This window comes from Rhinoderma darwinii, unplaced genomic scaffold, assembly GCF_050947455.1.
Source record: "Rhinoderma darwinii isolate aRhiDar2 unplaced genomic scaffold, aRhiDar2.hap1 Scaffold_766, whole genome shotgun sequence".
Classification (NCBI taxonomy): domain Eukaryota; kingdom Metazoa; phylum Chordata; class Amphibia; order Anura; family Rhinodermatidae; genus Rhinoderma; species Rhinoderma darwinii.
In genome coordinates this window covers 38979-50827 of record NW_027464329.1, presented here as the reverse complement: position 1 = coordinate 50827, position 11849 = coordinate 38979, and positions in this window count along the sequence as shown.

Here is an 11849-nt window from a genome sequence, read left to right as displayed (position 1 = left end):
CATCTCGGTCCTCTCTCAATCTTTGGCTACTCAGGGTACGCAACTACGTGACCTCTCCCTGCATTTGAATGATGTCGAGAATAGGCGGAGGCGTAACAATTTGAAACTACGGGGTTTTCCGGAGTCTGTACCCCCAGATGGACTTTATGATGCTGTGACACACATTTTCAACAAACTCCTAGATCGCCCGCGGGATATGCCCATAGGAATGGACATAGTTCACAGGCTGGCGGGCCCCCGGAACAAAGAATGTAACCGACCCAGAGATGTTATCTGTAGAGTGCATTTCTACAAACAGAAAGAGGAGATTGCCCAGAGAGCTTGGGAAAAGGGGGCTGTTCCTTTCAACGGTACCGAGATAACAGTCCTGCCAGACATCTCAAGGCTGACACTCTCCATGCGCAGAACTATCCGCCCATTATTGGAAGCAACAAAGGCGGCAGGAGCAACCTACAGGTGGGGATACCCCTTCCACATCATCCTTCGCAGACAGGGAATGTCATTTGCGGTCCGTTCTAAAGATTACCTAGAGGAGGCCTTCCGGTTCCTGGAGATCCCACCAGTGCGGTTACCAGACTGGACTGAACCCCCAGCACCGTTTGCTCTGAGAGGAGGACCATACCCAGACTCGGTGTCTCATCTTCCGTCTCGCCCAGGAGCTGAGCCGACTGAACCCCGATCTCCAGAACGTCGATCCCCGCACCGAGACCGTGAAAGCGGGCTCGTTGACCCTCGTCCTCCAGGACGGCGTTCTCCGCGGAGGGACTGACTGATCTTTGGCGTTCTTATGTGGACATTTATTTGTCACTCACTCCACCTTTTTCTTCCATAGGGCTCTTGGAGGGCAGTGAAGACAGAGTCGTTGTTGGTGTTGCTCTTAGGCCATTTGTATTGCTGTGGGCCTGTGGGGAGGGGTGGTCTTTTCCGGTTGGGGATGTTTTAATTGTTTCACCTGTTTCACCAAGGAGGGGATGGTGGGCTCCGGTAATAGTTGATTTGGTGAGTCCGGGGCTGGGATGCAATTTATTTGAGATATCTAGTTGACTACTGGTTTACTGAAACGCTGTCTTTGCATTGCTGTCTTTCCTCGTTCTCTGTTAGGGTTCCGTGTAGCTGTGTCGTACTCAGAGGTCTTCTGTGGGTGACATAGCACACGTTGAGTAGTGGAGAGATTTCGAACTCCGACTTTAGAGAACTTGTGTTTTCTGGCACCTTCTGTACTGCTGCTCATGTACAGGAGCTTTTCTTCTTCTTTTTCTTCTTCTCATTCTTTTTCTCTCTCCCCCTTCCCCTCTGTCCATTCCTAAGTCCGCTATCATGTCTGACATTACGGTTGTCTCCCTGAATACGCAGGGTCTGAATATTCCTGAAAAGAGGTCCTCCATTCTCCGACTTCTGTGGAAAAGAAAAGCACACGTGGCCTTTCTGCAGGAAACCCACTTTCGGGCGGACTGCATACCGAAGCTCACGGACTCCAACTATCCTGATGGGTATCATAGTGTATCCCCTGACTCCAAGTCCAAGGGGGTCTCCATCCTGATCTCGCGTTCTCCCCATTGGGAACATGTGGAGACTTGCACGGATGGAGTGGGCCGGTACCTTTTCGTGAAGGGTAAGTTGGATAACACATTGTACACACTGGCCTCATACTAACTCCCTAACACTGGTCAAGTGGCCTTCTTGGATAGAGTTTTAGGGGTACTGGAAGGCTTTCTGGAAGGCACCTTAATACTGGGGGGGGATTTAAATGTCACATTGGATCCCGTATTTGACACCTCGCGAGGGCACTCCTCTCTACCCAGGGCAGCTCACCGTCGTATATGACGATTGCTGCATGAGCACCAACTCGTAGATGCGTGGCGGGTCCTGCATCCCTCAACCAAACACTACATGTTTTATTGAATTATTTGAATTTATTAAATGATAGTTTTCCTAAATAAAAAACACTGCTGTAATCTACATCGCAGCGCCGATCACATCATGTACAAGATAGGCCACTTATAATGTGGTGACAGCCTCTTTATTACTAGGACCACTGTTATCTACATTACAGCGCCGATCACATCATGTACAAGATAGGGCACTTATAATGTGGTGACAGCCTCTTTATTACTAGGACCACTGTTATCTACATTACAGCGCCAATCACATCATGTACAAGATAGGCCACTTATAATGTGGTGACAGACTCTTTATTACTAGGACCACTGTTCTCTAGATTACAGCGCCGATCACATCATGTACAAGATAGGCCACTTATAATGTGGTGACAGCCTCTTTATTACTAGGACCACTGTTCTCTACATTACAGCGCCGATCACATCATGTACAAGATAGGCCACTTATAATGTGGTGACAGAGCCGCTTTATTACTAGAACCACTGTTATCTACATTACATCACCGATCACATCATATACAAGATAGGCCACTTATAATGTGGTGACAGCCTCTTTATTACTAGAACCACTGTTATCTACATTACATCACCGATCACATCATATACAAGATAGGCCACTTATAATGTGGTGACAGCCTCTTTATTACTAGGACCACTGTTATCTACATTACAGCGCCCATCACATCATGTACAAGATAGGCCACTTATAATGTGGTGATAGCCTCTTTATTACTAGGACCACTGTTATCTACATTACAGCGCCGATCACATCATGTACAAGATAGGCCACTTATAATGTGGTGACAGACTCTTTATTACTAGGACCACTGTTATCTACATTACAGCGCCCATCACATCATGTACAAGATAGGCCACTTATAATGTGGTGACAGCCTCTTTATTACTAGGACCACTGTTATCTACATTACAGCGCCGATCACATCATGTACAAGATAGGGCACTTATAATGTGGTGACAGCCTCTTTATTACTAGGACCACTGTTATCTACATTACAGCGCCAATCACATCATGTACAAGATAGGCCACTTATAATGTGGTGACAGACTCTTTATTACTAGGACCACTGTTCTCTAGATTACAGCGCCGATCACATCATGTACAAGATAGGCCACTTATAATGTGGTGACAGCCTCTTTATTACTAGGACCACTGTTCTCTACATTACAGCGCCGATCACATCATGTACAAGATAGGCCACTTATAATGTGGTGACAGACTCTTTATTACTAGGACCACTGTTCTCTAGATTACAGCGCCGATCACATCATGTACAAGATAGGCCACTTATAATGTGGTGACAGCCTCTTTATTACTAGGACCACTGTTCTCTACATTACAGCGCCGATCACATCATGTACAAGATAGGCCACTTATAATGTGGTGACAGAGCCGCTTTATTACTAGAACCACTGTTATCTACATTACATCACCGATAACATCATATACAAGATAGGCCACTTATAATGTGGTGACAGCCTCTTTATTACTAGAACCACTGTTATCTACATTACATCACCGATCACATCATATACAAGATAGGCCACTTATAATGTGGTGACAGCCTCTTTATTACTAGGACCACTGTTATCTACATTACAGCGCCCATCACATCATGTACAAGATAGGCCACTTATAATGTGGTGACAGCCTCTTTATTACTAGGACCACTGTTATCTACATTACAGCGCCGATCACATCATGTACAAGATAGGCCACTTATAATGTGGTGACAGACTCTTTATTACTAGGACCACTGTTATCTACATTACAGCGCCCATCACATCATGTACAAGATAGGCCACTTATAATGTGGTGACAGCCTCTTTATTACTAGGACCACTGTTATCTACATTACAGCGCCAATCACATCATGTACAAGATAGGCCACTTATAATGTGGTGACAGACTCTTTATTACTAGGACCACTGTTCTCTACATTACAGCGCCGATCACATCATGTACAAGATAGGCCACTTATAATGTGGTGACAGCCTCTTTATTACTAGGACCACTGTTCTCTACATTACAGCGCCGATCACATCATGTACAAGATAGGCCACTTATAATGTGGTGACAGAGCCGCTTTATTACTAGAACCACTGTTATCTACATTACATCACCGATCACATCATATACAAGATAGGCCACTTATAATGTGGTGACAGCCTCTTTATTACTAGAACCACTGTTATCTACATTACATCACCGATCACATCATATACAAGATAGGCCACTTATAATGTGGTGACAGCCTCTTTATTACTAGGACCACTGTTATCTACATTACAGCGCCCATCACATCATGTACAAGATAGGCCACTTATAATGTGGTGATAGCCTCTTTATTACTAGGACCACTGTTATCTACATTACAGCGCCGATCACATCATGTACAAGATAGGCCACTTATAATGTGGTGACAGACTCTTTATTACTAGGACCACTGTTATCTACATTACAGCGCCCATCACATCATGTACAAGATAGGCCACTTATAATGTGGTGACAGCCTCTTTATTACTAGGACCACTGTTATCTACATTACAGCGCCGATCACATCATGTACAAGATAGGGCACTTATAATGTGGTGACAGCCTCTTTATTACTAGGACCACTGTTATCTACATTACAGCGCCAATCACATCATGTACAAGATAGGCCACTTATAATGTGGTGACAGACTCTTTATTACTAGGACCACTGTTCTCTAGATTACAGCGCCGATCACATCATGTACAAGATAGGCCACTTATAATGTGGTGACAGCCTCTTTATTACTAGGACCACTGTTCTCTACATTACAGCGCCGATCACATCATGTACAAGATAGGCCACTTATAATGTGGTGACAGACTCTTTATTACTAGGACCACTGTTCTCTAGATTACAGCGCCGATCACATCATGTACAAGATAGGCCACTTATAATGTGGTGACAGCCTCTTTATTACTAGGACCACTGTTCTCTACATTACAGCGCCGATCACATCATGTACAAGATAGGCCACTTATAATGTGGTGACAGAGCCGCTTTATTACTAGAACCACTGTTATCTACATTACATCACCGATAACATCATATACAAGATAGGCCACTTATAATGTGGTGACAGCCTCTTTATTACTAGAACCACTGTTATCTACATTACATCACCGATCACATCATATACAAGATAGGCCACTTATAATGTGGTGACAGCCTCTTTATTACTAGGACCACTGTTATCTACATTACAGCGCCCATCACATCATGTACAAGATAGGCCACTTATAATGTGGTGACAGCCTCTTTATTACTAGGACCACTGTTATCTACATTACAGCGCCGATCACATCATGTACAAGATAGGCCACTTATAATGTGGTGACAGACTCTTTATTACTAGGACCACTGTTATCTACATTACAGCGCCCATCACATCATGTACAAGATAGGCCACTTATAATGTGGTGACAGCCTCTTTATTACTAGGACCACTGTTATCTACATTACAGCGCCAATCACATCATGTACAAGATAGGCCACTTATAATGTGGTGACAGACTCTTTATTACTAGGACCACTGTTCTCTACATTACAGCGCCGATCACATCATGTACAAGATAGGCCACTTATAATGTGGTGACAGCCTCTTTATTACTAGGACCACTGTTATCTACATTACAGCGCCGATCACATCATGTACAAGATAGGCCACTTATAATGTGGTGACAGCCTCTTTATTACTAGGACCACTGTTATCTACATTACAGCGCCGATCACATCATGTACAAGATAGGCCACTTATAATGTGGTGACAGACTCTTTATTACTAGGACCACTGTTATCTACATTACAGCGCCCATCACATCATGTACAAGATAGGCCACTTATAATGTGGTGACAGACTCTTTATTACTAGGACCACTGTTATCTACATTACAGCGCCGATCACATCATGTACAAGATAGGCCACTTATAATGTGGTGACAGACTCTTTATTACTAGGACCACTGTTATCTACATTACAGCGCCAATCACATTATGTACAAGATAGGCCACTTATAATGTGGTGACAGCCTCTTTATTACTAGGACCACTGTTATCTACATTACAGCGCCAATCACATCATGTACAAGATAGGCCACTTATAATGTGGTGACAGACTCTTTATTACTAGGACCACTGTTATCTACATTACAGCGCCCATCACATCATGTACAAGATAGGCCACTTATAATGTGGTGACAGACTCTTTATTACTAGGACCACTGTTATCTACAGTACAGCGCCGATCACATCATGTACAAGATAGGGCACTTATAATGAGGTGACAGACTCTTTATTACTAGGACCACTGTTATCTACATTACAGCGCCGATCACATCATGTACAAGATAGGCCACTTATAATGTGGTGACAGACTCTTTATTACTAGGACCACTGTTATCTACATTACAGCGCCCATCACATCATGTACAAGATAGGCCACTTATAATGTGGTGACAGACTCTTTATTACTAGGACCACTGTTATCTACATTACAGCGCCGATCACATCATGTACAAGATAGGCCACTTATAATGTGGTGACAGACTCTTTATTACTAGGACCACTGTTATCTACATTACAGCGCCAATCACATTATGTACAAGATAGGCCACTTATAATGTGGTGACAGACTCTTTATTACTAGGACCACTGTTATCTACATTACAGCGCCAATCACATTATGTAGGAGACAGGGCACTTATAATGAGGTGACAGAGCCTCTTTAACCCCTTAAGGACGCAGACACTTTTAGACCATATGACACAGCCTCATTTTTTAAATCTGACATGTGTCGTCACTTCATGTCGTAATAACTCTGGAATGCTTTTACCTATCCAAGCGATTCTGAGATTGTTTTCTCGTGACATATTGTACTTTATGTTAGTGAAAAAATTTCGTCAATAAAGTCAATATTTTTTGTGAAAAATACCAAAAATTAGAGAAAATTTGCAAAAATTAGCATTTTTCTAAATTTAAATGTATCTGCTTGTAAGACAGATAGTAATACCACACAAAATAGTGACTAGTTAATATTTCCCTTATGTCTACTTTATGTCTTTTCCATTTTTTGAACATCTTTTTATTTTTCTAGGACGTTATTAGGCTTATAAGTTTAGCAACAATTTCTCATATTTTCAAGAAAATTTCAAAAGGCTATTTTTTTTAGGGAACAGTTCAGATCTGAAGTGGCTTTGAGGGCCTTATATATTAGGAACCCCACAAATCACCCCATTTTAAAAACTGCACCCCTTAAAGTATTCAAAACAGCATTTAGAAAGTTTCTTAACCCTTTATGCGTGTCACAAGAATTAAAGAACAGTGGAAGGGAAATTTGCAAATTTCATTTTTTTTTTTGCAGTAATTCCATTTGAATCAATTTTTCCTGTAATACTGAAGGTAAATACAAGAGAAACACAACTGAATATTTATTGCCCTGATTCTGCAGTTTTTAGAAATATCCCACATGTGGCCCTAATGTGCTACGGGCCTGAAACAAAGGCCCCAGTAGCAAAGGAGCACCTAGAGGATTTTTCGACCTTCCTTTTCTTAAATTATATTTCAGGCACCATGTCCGGTTAGAAGAGGTCTTGTGGTGCAAAAACAAAGGAAACCCCCCAAAAGCGACTCCATTTGGGAAACTACACCGCTTGAGGAATTCATCTAGGGGTGTAGTGAGCATTTTGACCACACAGGTATTTCATAGATTTCTTTAGAATTGGGCAGTGAAAATGAAAAATTACATTATTTTCCAATAGGATGTAGCTTTACCTCAAAATGTTGAATTTGTTTAACAAAAAAATAAGGAAAAGCACCCCAACATTTGTAAAGCAACTTCTCCCGAGTACGGAAATACGCCAACATGTGGTCATAAACTGCTGTTTGGGCAAGCAGCAGGACTCAGAAGGGAAGGAGCGCCATTTAGCTTTTGGAGTACAGATTTTGCTGGTTTGATTTCTCGGCACCATGTCGCATTTGTAAAGCTCCTAAGGTACCAGTACAGTGGAAACCCCCCAAAAGTGACTCTATTTGGGAAACTACACCCCTAGAGGAATTCATCTAGGGGTGTAGTGAGCATTTTGACCCCCCCCCCAGGTGTTTCATAGATTTCATTAGAATTGGGCAGTAAACATAATACGTCCCTGTTCCTTCATATTACAGGCTTTATGTCCCTGTTCCTTCTTATCATCGGAATTAAGTCCCTGTTCCTTCATGTTACATGCATTATGTCCCTGTTCCTTCATGTTACAGCCATTTTGTCCCTGTTCCTTCATATTACAGGCATTATGTCCCTGTTCCCTCATCTGAACCGGCATTATGTGCTTGTTCCTTCATCTTACCGGCATTATGTCCCTGTTCCTTCATCTGTACCGGCATTATGTGCCTGTCCCTTCATCTTACCGGCATTATGTCCCTGTTCCTTCATACTATCGGCATTACGTCCCTGTTCCTTCATATTACCGGCATTACGTCCCTGTTCCCTCATATTACAGGCATTATGTCCCTGATCCTTCATATTACAGGCATTATGTCCCTTTTCCATCATATTACTGCCATTATGTCCCTGTTCCTTCATATTACAGGCACTATATTCCCGTTCCTTCATATTACCGGCATTATGTCCCTGTTCCTTCATATTACCGGCATTATGTCCCTGTTCCTTCATATTACAGCCATGATGTCCCTTTTCCTTCATATTACCGGCATTATGTCCCTGTTACTTCATATTACAGGAATGATGTCCCTGTTCCTTCATATTACCGGCATTATGTTCCTGTTCCTTCATATTACCTGCATTATGTCCCTGTTCCGTCATATTACAGGCATTATGTCCCTGTTCCTTCATATTACAGGCATTATTTCCCTGTTCCTTCATATTACCGGCATTATGTCCCTGTTCCTTCATATTACAGGCATTATGTTCCTGTTCCTTCATATTACTGGCATTATGTCCCTGTTCCATCATATTACCGGCATTATGGCCCTGTTCCTTCATATTACAGGCATTATGTCCCTGTTCCATCATATTACCGGCATTATGTCCCTGTTCCTTCATATTACAGGCATTATGTCCCTGTTCCTTAATATTACTGGCATTATGTCCCTGTTCCTTCATATTACTGGCATTATGTCCCTGTTCCATCATATTACCGGCATTATGGCACTGTTCCTTCATATTACAGGCATTATGTCCCTGTTCCCTCATATGACCGGCATTATTTCCCTGTTCCTTCATATTACCGGCATTATGTCCCTGTTCCTTCATATTACCGGCATAAAGCGCCTGTTCCTTCATATTACAGGCATTATGTCCCTGATCCTTCATATTACCGGCATTATGTCCCTGTTCCTTCATATTAAAGGCATTATTTCCCTTTTCCTTCATATTACCGGCATTATGTCCCTGTTCCTTCATATTACCGGCATTATGTCCCTGTTCCTTCATATTACAGGCATTATATCCCTGTTCCTTCATATTACCGGCATTATTTCCCTGTTCCTTCATATCACTGGCATTATGTCCCTGTTCCTTCATATTACAGGCACTATATTCCCGTTCCTTCATATTACCAGCATTATGTCCCTGTTCCTTCATATTACCGGCATTATATCCCTGTTCCTTCATATTGCAGGCCTTATGTCCCTTTTCCTTCATATTACAGGCACTATATCCCCGTTCCTTCATATTACCGGCATTATGTCCCTGTTCCTTTATATTACCGGCATTATTTCCCTGTTCCTTCATATTACATGCATTATGTCCCTGTTCCTTCATATTACCGCATTATGTCCCTGTTCCTTCATATTACAGGCATTATTTCCCTGTTCCTTCATATTACTGCCATTATGTCCCTGTTCCTTCATATTACAGGCACTATATCCCCGTTCATTCATATTACCGGCATTATGTTCCTGTTCCTTCATATTACAGGAATGATGTCCCTGTTCCTTCATATTACAGGCATTATGTCCCTGTTCCTTCATATTACAGGCATTATGTCCCTGTTCCTTCATATTACCGGCATTATGTCCCTGTTCCTTCATATTACAGGCATTATGTCCCTGTTCCTTCATATTACAGGCATTATGTCCCTTTTCCTTCATATTACCGGCATTATGTCCCTGTTCCTTCATATTACCTGCATTATGTCCCTGTTCCGTCATATTACAGGCATTATGTCCCTGTTCCTTCATATTACAGGCATTATTTCCCTGTTCCTTCATATTACCGGCATTATGTCCCTGTTCCTTCATATTACAGGCATTATGTCCCTGTTCCTTCATATTACTGGCATTATGTCCCTGTTCCATCATATTACCGGCATTATGGCCCTGTTCCTTAATATTACAGGCATTATGTCCCTGTTCCATCATATTACCGGCATTATGTCCCTGTATCTTCATATTACAGGCATTATGTCCCTGTTCCTTCATATTACTGACATTATGTCCCTGTTCCTTCATATTACTGGCATTATGTCCCTGTTCCATCATATTACCGGCATTATGGCCCTGTTCCTTCATATTACAGGCATTATGTCCCTGTTCCCTCATATGACCGGCATTATTTCCCTGTTCCTTCATATTACCGGCATTATGTCCCTGTTCCTTCATATTACCGGCATAAAGCGCCTGTTCCTTCATATTACAGGCATTATGTCCCTGATCCTTCATATTACCGGCATTATGTCCCTGTTCCTTCATATTAAAGGCATTATTTCCCTTTTCCTTCATATTACCGGCATTATGTCCCTGTTCCTTCATATTACCGGCATTATGTCCCTGTTCCTTCATATTACAGGCATTATATCCCTGTTCCTTCATATTACCGGCATTATTTCCCTGTTCCTTCATATCACTGGCATTATGTCCCTGTTCCTTCATATTACAGGCACTATATTCCCGTTCCTTCATATTACCAGCATTATGTCCCTGTTCCTTCATATTACCGGCATTATATCCCTGTTCCTTCATATTGCAGGCCTTATGTCCCTTTTCCTTCATATTACAGGCACTATATCCCCGTTCCTTCATATTACCGGCATTATGTCCCTGTTCCTTCATATTACCGGCATTATTTCCCTGTTCCTTCATATTACCGGCATTATTTCCCTGTTCCTTCATATTACAGGCATTATGTCCCTGTTCCTTCATATTACCGGCATTATGTCCCTGTTCCTTCATATTACCGCATTATGTCCCTGTTCCTTCATATTACCGGCATTATGTCCCTGTTCCTTCATATTACAGGAATTATGTCTCTGTTCCTTCATATTACCAGCATTATTTCCCTGTTCCTTCATATTACATGCATTATGTCCCTGTTCCTTCATATTACCGCATTATGTCCCTGTTCCTTCATATTACCGGCATTATGTCCCTGTTCCTTCATATTACAGGAATTATGTCTCTGTTCCTTCATATTACCAGCATTATGTCCCTGTTCCTTCATATTACAGGAATGATGTCCCTGTTCCTTCATATTACAGGCATTATGTCCCTGTTCCTTCATATTACCGGCATTATATCCCTGTTCCTTCATATTACCGGCATTATGTCCCTGTTCCGTCATATTACAGGCATTATGTCCCTGTTCCTTCATATTACCGGCATTATGTCCCTGTTCCTTCATATTACCGGCATTATATCCCTGTTCCTTCATATTACCGGCATTATGTCCCTGTTCCGTCATATTACAGGCATTATGTCCCTGTTCCTTCATATTACATGCATTATGTCCCTGTTCCTTCATATTACCGCATTATGTCCCTGTTCCTTCATATAACCGGCATTATGTCCCTGTTCCTTCATATTACAGGAATTATGTCTCTGTTCCTTCATATTACCAGCATTATGTCCCTGTTCCTTCATATTACAGGAATGATGTCCCTGTTCCTTC